Raw genomic sequence first — 12,976 nt, forward strand, 5'->3', positions numbered from 1 at the left:
GTATCAAACTCCATTCTTTGAATGATGCTGTGTCTCCATGTAGGTATTACAATTATACACTTCAACAGTGTTTACCACTCCTGCTCCTGGGACATCAATGATTACACATTGTAACTATGCAATAGACTAGAAACATGATTTAAGTAAAGGCTGATTTGTAATTTATATATACAGGAAAAAAACAGTACACTACACTTCCTATGCATATATCATCTGCATTAATCTGAGGACACAGGATAGTATTTCAATGACATGGTTAATTTCAACCAGTGGAAAATGTGAAATGCTTTATTGAAAGAAGTTCATTATCTAGGTGTTATAAATACATAATACATGCATTATAATTTTGATAATTGTAATATTTTATTATATATACAAGTTTAAGCTATACTTCAATGCACATATGGTGTGCGTTGTAAAAAAGAAAAATAGGAAGAAAGATGAGGTGGGGAGAGAGGTGTAGAAGATAGAAAGGGAAAGAGGTAAGAACTGAGGCAGCCAGCATATCATTAATGAATTACAGTGCTACCCTAATATTCTCTCAGTTCATCACAATTACATAGTGTCTAATCAGCCTTGGGCCCGCAGTTGGCCCGAAGGTTATCTTAAGAGCAGGTGAGGTGGCGATGACGGGACTGGCTTCCTCTCTCAAAACATACCTGCTGACGAGAGACGGATGAATAGAGAGAGCGCATGATTAAGCCTTGTTTTTTCAAATTCAAACGTGGTCAGTCATAATCATTAGGAGGTTTGAAATTGAAAACTGACCTTGGATCATAAACTCTGGGTCTACTACATCTTTATCTATATTTCAATGTAAAGCATCTTTAATAATATTTCCTGTTGACCCGACCAAGTGACCTCTCAGTATGATCATGCTGTGCCCTCTGTGTCAGCCAGTTCAGATGCGGGAGGGGTTCACTGTCACGGCTGATATAACCTAGAGAATTTAGGGAGAAGGGGGAGCGGGATGAAGTGAAGGCAAGAGACTGTTATTGAGAAAATAAGATAGTTAAAATAGACTGTGTTCAACAGGAATCTGTGTGTGTGTGGTCTCACCTGGTGTCCACACTAAGTGGCTACAGAGTACTTCATGCTGAAAAACATACACATGAGGACAAACAATAGAAGATAATGTCATTATTAGACTTACATTACTAAATCATTGTGAATTACTAAAGTATAATATCCCTTATAACAAATCATGACAACATTTTATAGATAGATACATGTGCATGTGTAGCATGTGACAATAGCAGGATCATATCAAGGATAGCGTCACAAATGAATACATAAATACCACTTGAAGCTTGATGATGACTTGATCATTTGAATCAGCGGTGTAGTGCTAAGGCAAAAACAAAAATGTGCACCCTTTTGAGTCCCCAGGACCAGGACTGAGAACCGCTGCTCTTCATTGGGACCTCTTAATCTGCAGACAGGCTTTCACAGCTCTCTGTATCTGAGGACAGAAAACCTCAGAAATAGACTTCATTATATTCAAATTAGACAGCACTGAATATGATGTTCTCTGTCCTCACTTCTATGGACTAGAATTACACAAAAGTACCTGCTCTATTCAGAATAGCCTACTCACTCCCATCTCGTTCCTCATCGAGTAACGATACAGGCTATTTGTTCTGTGACCGGCATAATAATGCAATGAAACAAGCAGGGAGCAGGTTACGAACCCTCAACATTCTAGCCCAAAGTCCAGCACGCTATCGACTGTGCCCAAATGTATTCATTTGGGTTGGGGCCGATTGTGGCTAAAAACACTTTATCAATTTTAACAAGTGGAAAGGGGAAAAAATATTATTATTAGTTTATCACAAGGGTAGCAGGCTGTGAATTCTGCAAACAACGTTTCTAGGTTGGGCTATTAGCTGAACAATAGACTATTCAACCTTGACTAAAAAATTGTCTGATAGCCGAGCTAGGTGTGAATTTTGCCCCATTCCTCCATGCAGATATCCTCTAGAGCAGTGATGTTTTGGGGCTGTTGCTGGGCAACACGGACTTTCAACTCCCTCCAAAGATTTTCTATGGGGTTGAGATCTGGAGACTGGCTAGGCCACTCCAGGACCTTGAAATGCTTCTTACGAAGCCACTCCTTCGTATGACATTCTCCCAATCTTCTTCTGGATCATCCAAATGCTCTCTAGCAAACTTCAGATGGGCCTGGACATGTACTGGGTTAAGCAGGGGGACACGTCTGGCACTGCAGGATTTGATTCCCTGGCGGCATAGTGTGTTACTGATGGTAGGCTTTGTTACTTTGGTCCCAGCTCTCTGCAGATCATTCACTAGGTCCCCACGTGTTGTTCTGGGATTTTTGCTCACCGTTCTTGTGATCATTTTGACCCCACGGGGTGAGATCTTGCGTGGAGCCCCAGATCGAGGGAGATTATCAGTGGTCTTGTATGTCTTCCATTTCCTAATAATTGCTCCCACAGTTGATTTCTTCAAACCAAGCTGCTTACCTATTGCAGATTCAGTCTTCCCAGCCTGGTGCAGGTCTACAATTTTGTTTCTGGTGTCCTTTGACAGCTCTTTGGTCTTGGCCATAGTGGAGTTTGGAGTGTGACTGTTTGAGGTTGTGGACAGGTGTCTTTTATACTGATAACAAGTTCAAACAGGTTCCATTAATACAGGTAACGAGTGGAGGACAGAGGAGCCTCTTAAAGAAGAAGTTACAGGTCTGTGAGAGCCAGAAGTCTTGCTTGTTTGTAGCTGACCAAATACTTATTTTCCACCATAATTTGCAAATAAATTCATTAAAATTCCTACAATGTGATTTTCTGGAGAAAAAAAATCTCATTTTGTCTGTCATAGTTGAAGTGTATCTATGATGAAAATTACAAGCCTCTCTCATCTTTTTAATGGAAGATCTTGCACAATTGGTGGCTGACTAAATACTTTTTTGCCCCACTATACATGTGGGTAGAGTTATTAAAGTAGTGGGTAGCCATTTGATTAGATGTTCAGTAGTCTTATGGCTTGGGGGTAGAAGCTGTTTAGAAGCCTCTTGGACCTAGACTTGGCGCTCCCGTACCGCTTGCTGTGCGGTAGCAGAGATAACAGTCTATGACTAGGGTGGCTGGAGTCTTATCATTTTTAGGGCCTTCCTCTGACACCGCCTGGTATAGAGGTCCTGAATGGCAGGAAGTTTGGCCCCAGTGGTCTACTGGGCTGTACGCATTACCCTCTTCAAGGAACTTGAAGCTCTCAACCTGCTCCACTACAGCCCTGTCGATGAGAATGGAGGCATGCTCGGTCCTCCTTTTCCTGTAGTCTACAATCATCTCCTTAGTCTTGATCACGTTGAGGGAGAGGTTGTTGTCCTGGCACCACACGGCCAGGTCTCGGACCTCCTCCCTATATGCCGTCGTTGTTGGTGTCATCTGCAAACTTAATGATGGTGTTGGAGTCGTGCCTGGCCGTGCAGTCATGAGTGAACAGGGAGTACAGGAGGGGACTGAGCACCCACACCTGAGGAGCCCCCGTGTTAAGGATCAGTGTGGCAGATGTGTTGTTACCTACCCTTACCACCTGGGGGTGGCCCATCAGGAAGTCCAGGATCCAGTTGCAGAGGGAGGTGTTTAGTCCCAGGGTCCTTAGATTAGTGATGAGCTTTGAGAGCACTATGGTGTTGAACGCTGAGCTGTAGTCAAAGAATAGCATTCTCACATAGGTGTTCCTTTTGTCCAGGTGTGAAAGGGCAGTGTGGAGTGCAATAAAGATTGCTTCATCTGTGGATCTGTTGGGGCGGTATGCAAATTGGAGTGGTTCTAGGGTTTCTGGGATAATGGTGTTGATGTGAGCCATGACTAGCTTTTAAAAGCACTTCATGGCTACAGACATGAGTGCTATGGGTCGGTGGTCATTTAGGCAGGTTACCTTAGTGTTCTTGGGCACAGGGACTATGGTGGTCTGCTTGAAACATGTTGATATTACAGACAGGGAGAGGTTGAAAATGTCAGTGAAGACACTTGACAGTTGGTCAGCGCATGCTTTTAGTACACGTCCTGGTAATCCATCTGGCCTTGCAGCATTGTGAATGTTGACCTGTTTTAAAGGTCTTACTCCCATTGGCTGCGGAGAGCGTGATCACACAGTCGTCCGGAACATGTTTCAGTGTTACCTTCCCCGAAGCGAGCATAGAAGTTATTTAGCTCATCTGGTAGAGTCGTGTCACTGGGAAGCTCTAGGATGTGCTTCCCTTTGTTGTCTGTAATCGTTTGCAAGCCCTGCCACATCCGACAAGCGCCAGAGCCGGTGTAGTTTGATTCGATCTTAGTCCTGTATTGACGCTTTGCCTGTTTGATGGTTCGTCGGAGGTTATAGCGAGATTTCTTATAAGCTTCGGGGTTAGAGTCCCATTCCTTGAAAACAGCAGCTCTGTCCTTTAGCTCAGTGCGGATGTTGGCTGTAATCCATGGCTTTTGGTTGGGGTATGTACGTACAGTCACTGTGGGAACGACGTCATCGATGCACTTATTGATAAAGCCAGTGACTGATGTGGTGTACTCCTCAATGCCATCGGAAGAATCCCGGAACATATTCCAGTCTGTGCTAGCAAAACAGTCCTGTAGCTTAGCATCTGCTTCATCTGACCACTTTTTTATTGACCGAGTCACTGGTGCTTCCTGCTATAATTTTAGCTTGTAAGCAGGAATCAGGAGGAAATATTTATGGTCAGATTTGCCAAATGGAGGGTGAGGGAGAGCTTTGTATGCATCTCTATGTGTGGAGTAAAGTTCGTCTAGAGTTTTTTCCCTCTGGTTGCACATTTAACATGCTGATTGAAATAAGGTAAAACTGTTTTAAGTTTCCCAGCATTAAAGTCCCCGGTCACTTGGAGCGCCGCCTCTCAATGAGCATTTTCCTTTTTGCTTATGGCGGTATACAGCTCATTGAGTGTGGTCTTAGTGCCAGCATTGGTCTGTGGTAGTATGTTGACAGCTACGAAATATACAGATAAAAACTCTCTAGGTAGAGAGAGACTACCTCAGGCGAGCAAAACCTTGAGACTTCCTTAGATATCGCGCACCAGCTGTTGTTTACAAATATACATAGAGCGCTGTTCTATCCTGCCGATGCAGTGTGTAACCTGCCAGCTGTATGTTATTCATGTCGTCGTTCAGCCACGACTCTGGGAAACATAAGATATTACAGTTTTAAATGGTTCGTTGGTAGGATATACGTGCTTTTAGCTCGTCCAATTTATTTTCCAGCGATTGTACGTTGGCCAATAGTACGGATGGCAAGGGCAGATTGGCCACTCGTTGGCGGATTCTCAGAAGTCACACCGATCACTTTCCGCGATATCTTTTCCGTCTCTTTCTCCTGCAAATGACGGGGATGAGCGCCTGTTCGGGTGTCTAGAGTAAATCCCTCTTGCCCGACTCATTAAAGAGAAATTCTTTGTCCAGTTCAAGGTGAGTAACCTCTGTTCTCATTTCCAGAAGCTCTTTTTTGGTCATAAGAGACAGTAGCAGCAACATTATGTACAAAATAAGTTACAAAAATTGTGAAAAAACAAAGAAAATAGCACGGTTGGTTAAGAGCCCATGAAAATGCAGCCATCCTCTCGTCGGCACCATCTTACTGTCCCGTCCTCCCAGGCCATCGGCCTGGTGTAGGATCTGTTAGGGTCAAAGTAGTGGAATGGAGTGTTGATTTTATTTTTATGAAATAGTGGTATATAGGTTTAGAGTTAGTTTGGTGGATTTGTAAAGTGTTTGTATTACAAAATGTAACATGATTGAACCCACACTACCGCACAGTAGGTGGCGGCATGCACAAACAAAATGTGCGAATGCCATGATCCCAAAGAAGAAGAAGGAGCATAGATATGTTATTGTTGTATTGTTTTCATTACGTTTTCATAGTTCCATCCAGCTGCCACGTCAGTCCGAACAGCACAGAATATAAACAAAAGGGGAAACATTATTTCTTGCTGTGTATTGAGCGCTAGCTGAAGAATGAGATGATTAAATGTATTTGTGAGACAAATGTATTTATGAAAATGGGATAATTAATTCTGAACGCTGCAGTCCGCCTGGTTTTCCACCTTCCCAAATTTTACACCCTGCTCCTCCGCACACTCCACTGGCTTCCAGTCGAAGCTTGCATCCACTACAACACCATGGTGCTTACCTACAGAACAACAAGAGGAACTGCCTATCCCTACCTTCAGGCTATGCTCAAACCCTATATCCCAACCCGAGCACTCCATTCTGCTACCTCTGGTCTCTCGGCCCTCCCACCGCTTATGGGAGGGCAACTCCTGCTCAGCCCAGTGCAAACTCTTCTCTATCCTGGCACCCCAATGGTGGATCCAGCTTCCCCCTGAAGCTAGGACAGCAGAGTCCATGCCCATCTTCTGAAAGCAGCCTACCCCCCCCCCACACACACACACACACACACACACACTTCTAGCTCTGAGTTTGCTGATAGCTACTTTATTGAGGAAAACTGTCCTTATTATACATGTGATATGCTATCTTAAGATGAATGCCCTAACTGTAAGTTTCCTAGGAGCGTCTGCTAAATGACTAAAATATTCATGTAAGTAGACTGCTGATTGGTCACCTCATCCTCCTCTAGACTGCTAATTGGCCAGGTCATCCTTCTCAGAGATGACATCGTGTTCTATGAGGTAATGGCGAGCATTTTGAAATGGTCTGTTGGGGGTTTTGAAGTGTTTTTTTGGATATATTAAAAGTGAGATTTTCACTGGGAAGTTACCTTAATAAAAAATAAATATTATTGACACATCACCCCCCCCCCCCGTGGAATTAGCATTTAGATAGGTGATGCCTAACTGATGAGCCCTCTCCAGCTCCTGTATCTTTTGCTCAAACTCATGAGTTGAGGTGAAAGTGATTCAAACCTATCTGCCAGAGATAACAGAACAAAAGAGTGAGGGGAATGATTAGGAGGCTCACAACATGCCTGATGAGTTTGTATCATGAACAGGAGACTCTTGAGCTGATGTGAGATGTTGTTTGAGATCATCACATTTAAAGCTTCCCCATCCCCTGTTCCTTCTCCTGTCTGCCCCCAACCACCACCCTCAATGCCTCGCTAGTACATCCTAGTCAGGGCGGCTGGGCCCATGCTCAAGTCCCCTGTGCTCTAGGGGGACGAAGCCTCTGCACTGAACCAGAGGTTCACTGATGCCATCAACACTGGGTGTCTTCCGCATCTCCCAATTCTGCTTCCTTTGATTTCAACTTCATTAAGTCTTCCAGTCAAGCAGAAGAGAAGATGAAGTGAGCCAGCTTGTCTCTTGGTTTCCCTTGTAGTTGCTGGGATTAATTCTACATTATGTCCTCTTACACTATCCAGCCCACCTCCACCGGAATAGAAAGGGGGAGCAGGGAGCCCTTTGCCCTTTTGCACAACCCTCCTCTTTGCCTGCCTTTTCCAAAGGGGCATGTTTTGGCTGACGCAGAACATTTAATTATTTTATTTAAATGTCTATGATAATGAGGAACACGTGATTGTACAGACCTACAGTGGGGCAAAAAAGTATTTAGTCAACCACCAATTGTGCAAGTTCTCCCACTTAAAAAGATGAGAGAGGCCTGTAATTTTCATCATAGGTACACTTCAACTATGACAGACAAAATGAAAAAAAAAAATCCAGAAAATCACATTGTAGGATTTTTAATGAATTTATTTGCAAATTATGGTGGAAAATAAGTATTTGGTCACCTACAAACAAGCAAGATAAATATTTACGATTGACCTGGGCTTCGATAGATGGGTCGATGATGTAAGACTGGTTTGCCCAGTAGAGATCGCCATTGTCCTTTGTAGAGTCTTTCTGGTCGTAGTGTTGATTAGAGCGGATACGTTGGAGTACCCTGTAGTTCTTAGAGGAGTGTCTGTGTCCTAGGCCACGTATGTTCCAATCAATTGAGATTGTGTCCTAGGCCACGTACGTTCTCAGCTGCAGACTGATAACCCAGACGACTAGGATTTAATCATTTATTGTATGTAGTGATCGATAGTTCAGAGTTCATACCATTTTGCCATACTCAGCTTGTGCTGTATTCTGGCTGGCCTATGATACCCCCCAGGGAACGTCCTGACACTGTTTTTGCTTTGTCATTATGGGGTATTGTGTGTAGATTGATGAGGGGAAAAAATAATTTAAGCAATTTTAGAATAAGGCTGTAAAAAAAAAAGTAAAGTGGTCTGAATACCTTCCCGAAAGCACTGTATATTATTGAAAAAGTAGAAATCTTAACATTTCTAGAAAACCTGAGGTTACAAATCAACTCAAAAGTGAGTGGCTTTGTGGTTTGGGCAGCTGCCTTCACCAGACCTACTGTGTCAGTAGGGGTTCGATTCCCCCAGATTTACTTGATTTAGTTACACATTTCAAATATGGACAGTCCAGGGATATTTTACACCCGATTCTTGATAAGAAATGACCATACCAGACACTTTATTTTAAGAACAGTTGTATTTAATGGATAACATCAATAGGAAATGAATAAAATAATAACAGTAGACTACACCAAAGTTAGTTTCCATTCATACAAAGTGTCTGGTAAATTGCCACAGTAGATTTGCTGTGTCTAAGGAAGAAACTTTATTTAAATTGTACAGAATGCTTGTCAAATAGATACATTGCCCTTTGTTTAGAAAGTACCACGTTGTTCCAATCATAATACCAATCAGAGGCCGAACATACTGTATCTTGAAAGACTTTGGTTGCATGCAGGACTAAGGTAACACCGACATCATCTTTTAGGGAGTGGTAATGAGGTGACCAATAATAGTTGCAATTGAGATCAGCTGTGCGGGTGAATCGATGGTTTAACGAGACATCAGCTGGTGATAATATCGACGGTTGTTATTTTATTATATTCCAATACATTCTGTAGGCTACTCATTAGCCTATCCATCGTTACATAATGAAAGGTGTGAAAACCAATAATAGGCTACTGTTTGTGTTTCCTTGGCTGTTATTGCTTGCTTGGTCTATGCATGTTCTATGAATCAATTTAGCCTACCTTGTATTATTTATAATAATGTTTTATGTTAGATGTGCTCCCACAATCTAATTGTTATTTGCCCAATGATTTATTCTTTCTTATAGGTATTTTCATGTGTTTTTAGCTTTTATCATGGAGATAGAACAGTGTTGGAAAGAAGGGGCAGGGGGATTCAAAGGGCAGTGAGTCTGATTCGAACCCTTGCCGACTCTGGCATATGTGTGCCGACGCTGGCATATACTCTGGCTATAACCACTAGACCACACAGGTACTGAGACCACCAGTAATTTATTTAGCCTATTGCTTGCCTTGAACATATAATAAAACAATTTATTTAAAAAAGTAAAGATTTTCCATAACAAAAAATAAATCTTCCCCCTACACATGACAGTTTATTATCACGTATTATAATCCAGACAAGCAAGCTTTAGCCTGCACGTTGCCTAAATAGTCTACTTTAACTGGACCTGCAATCTAAGATAGGGTTTCCCAAACTTGGTCCTGTGACATGTTCTAAATATTTCTTCAAACAGTCTAATCCTCCTGCTGCAGGATTATTTTCCTCCTGTGACGAAACGGGTGAAATTAAGATCTGACATCTGTAATATGAAATATGTATTTACTACTATGTTGACAGAGCTGACCACACCATGGTTACATCCATAATGGGACCCTATTCCCTACATAGTGCTCTGCTTTTGACCGGGACCCACCAAGGTTATTTTAGTAAACGAAAACTGAAAATAAAATAAAAACAGAAATCGGAAAGACTATTATCTTTGACTGCAAAACTAACTAGAAATGTTTAAAAAAAACAATTATTTTTAGTTTTTTGGGGGCCAAAAATCAAATGGAGTTTAAGCTTTTTTTATAATGTGGTTTTGGAGCTTCTGAATCTGGTGGCTAAATGCTTCCAGAAGATGGCAATGTTTCAAATGGATGTAGCTAACCAGGAAGATATCAGAGGGTGAGTGTGGAGCATGAGCGTGACCCATAGGCGTGAACAATGGCGGCAGCAAACCCAACACCAGTAGTGGTTGGTCGCAAAAGGCAAAAGCCCGTATGGGACTATTTTGAGTACATTGCTGGAAAGGACAAAAGCAAATGTATTGAGGTATCAGAAGATGGCAGCATGTGTGGAACAGAGATATTTGAGAAAAATCCAACCAACCTCAAAGTTCATTTGAACAGCACCCACAAAGAATTTCGGGAGAAAGACTAGCTATTATTTTATTTTCGGAATTCGGTCAGGATTCGACACCCTGGTATCATATGAACACACATAAGACATTGAAAATGTGTAGAATTGCAGGAAATTAGTTTTAAAACTGCACATTTTCTTCTGCCAACAAGAAGGGTGTGAACAGTTTGGGGTCGCATGGGTTGCAAGGTGGGGGTTTGCTACTACGCCCAGGGTTGCCAGGTAAGATTAATTTGTAGCCCAATGACTAATCAAGGCCTGCCTACAGGCCTAATCAAGGCCTGAAAACTAGCCTTAAATGTTTTTTCGCAGCGAGAGGAGTTGCCACATTTAACTTCTTAACCTAAGAAGTAAAATTCGGATTTCCATCAAAATAATAATTATTGTGAGCTAATGTGACTAATAAAGGAATTTGAATATGCCTCAAGAGAAAAGATAATTCGCCCTTATTAAACTTGAAAAAAACGAATTTTAGGCTCTTTCTGGCAATTGTGCCATTATGCGCCAGATGTTATGAATACAAACGGTTATAAATGGCCTATTTGGGAGATTGACTTGTCATTTTCAATAGGCATAGGCTAGGCCTACTGACTAAAATCTGGGTTTATGATTGTAAATCAACTTTGCCATGGTTTGGTTAGCTAGATGCAGGTAGCCTATAGCCCCTGATAGGCCTACATGTAATTTCAGATAGCCTACACAGTAGCCTAGTTAATATCTCATATTAATGATTTTGCAGCTTGTTTAGGTCAAATTGTCAGATGAATATATTTAACATGGATAGCGAGGCTATTTCGTGGTAAGAAGTGCTTGTGTTGCCCAATAGCCTGCTGGAATAGGCTAGTCAATTATTTATTTTTTTAACCTGTAGCCTAATCTGACTGACGGTTACCTTCAATCTAATGCATTCTAACAACAGTTGATCTGCAATTGCGATAGAACTGTGACCATGATCACAATTGATAACTTCCAATTTCATTAAATAAACATGCCCATTAATAATTGCATAATAACACAAGGCAACAACAAACAACAATAAACGGAAGTTAAAGGCTATTTTTTAAAATCAGTTTGCCAGCTCCAGGTAAGCAACACAAGTGACACAAATTGATTTGCAATGACTCCAGTGATATCATCATTTCAACGTATTTATTATATAAAATGGTAGAAATGAATAGGCTAATTGATGGCCAACAGATGCAACTGTATCATTGTCTACATTTAATGTCAGTTTCATTGTGGACTTTTCCCCATAACAGAAGCACGCAAGGGAGTAACATAACTTCCATTTCAAATTTCCACTCTGCAGCTTCACCAAGAACTGAGCATATGTAAAAACCCTTTGCTTGATATGGTTTTTCATAAGCAAAGTCCACATTAGAATGCAGATTTCAATGCAGATGTAACTAACATGCTGACCACACCACTCGCATTACGTGTGCGAGGGTTGCAAAATAAATGTACACATACATGTTATTCAATCATTGCATCCAAACTGCTCTTGCACGTCAACGAGCGTCTGCGCAGACAGGCGCTGAAAATAGAACTTGGTTCAATTTGTGATGCTTGGCGCCCTCCGATTTATATGAGCATATACCCACGTGGGGGTGTATGCACCTTAAAGTTGGTTGCCAACCACCATGTAAAGTCGAAAGAAGAAGAAGCCTGATGGAGGAGAGATTACTAGAAACGAACTCGGTTTACCCCTTTATATGTGGATTAATTGTCTAAGTAGAGGAAATTGTACATTTCAGGTAAAATAACAGCCCAATGTTCATATCCCAGGACAAATTAGCTAGCAAGAGCAAGCTATCTAACTAAATTGCCATGAATGTTTAATACTTTTCGACCTATCCCCAAATTAATATAGTTGGTTTAAAGTTTGTTTTGATATTTCAACCTGCATTTCCTGATCACGTCTGGTGTGGATGGACAAAATCAACATGCGTGCGATGGCACACACTGATGGCACACGCCCTGTCTAGTCAGCATGTAATGCTCCCTAGAGCGCCTAAAGTCGTTTTCCTGTACTTTTGTCACCGTTACTTCTTGATGCGCATCAGTTCTAGCGCGTTAACATGTTTTATGGAAAAAGGGTTGGAAATAGGTGTCTCCATTGTGACATTCTAAAGTGGTAAAAAGTTGTCATGACGTGCGCGCGTGCTGCTCTGTCTCCTCACTCACATGACTCAGCTGCCTGCTGCAGCGCTCAGTCTCAACACATACACACACCCCTCCGGACCTCCCCCTCCCCACCACACACTCTGTCACACACTCACTCAGAAACAAGCGGCAGCAGGTCACAGTGAAATATATATTTTAAAGAAATTGCCATGGCGGCCGCGGTGCAATTTAGAAGTAGCCCAAAATCCTGCAACCCAATACATTTTCACCAATTTGGCAAAAAAAAAAAAAAAAAAAAACAGACATGGCAACCCTGACTATGCTGATAAATAACAATATTCATCCAGAACGTTGTGTGACCTGACCATCTTGAATAATACTTGAGTACGTCTGCTATAGGCCTACACCACAAATATATTCTAGCCTCCCATGCATACTGTAAGTCTACTTTATGTCCCTAACACTGAAACGAACATTTATAAAAACTAATATAAATATAAGAAATATTTTTATCAAACAAACTGAATAAAAACTAGTAAATCAAGTCTGAAAAGTAATTGAAACTAAACTGAATTGAAAATAAGAATCTAAAAACGAATAGAAAATTACAAAACTATAAACCTTGGGGTCCACC

General features: G+C 41.6%; 1 protein-coding gene across 1 annotated transcript in view; it reads left to right on the forward strand.

Annotated features, from left to right (window-relative positions):
* cfap77 (cilia and flagella associated protein 77) overlaps positions 1-12,976 on the forward strand; it is a 71,108-nt gene that overhangs the window by 21,186 nt on the left and 36,946 nt on the right. The window lies entirely within an intron of this gene.

This window comes from Oncorhynchus tshawytscha, unplaced genomic scaffold (genome assembly GCF_018296145.1).
Source record: "Oncorhynchus tshawytscha isolate Ot180627B unplaced genomic scaffold, Otsh_v2.0 Un_contig_766_pilon_pilon, whole genome shotgun sequence".
Classification (NCBI taxonomy): domain Eukaryota; kingdom Metazoa; phylum Chordata; class Actinopteri; order Salmoniformes; family Salmonidae; genus Oncorhynchus; species Oncorhynchus tshawytscha.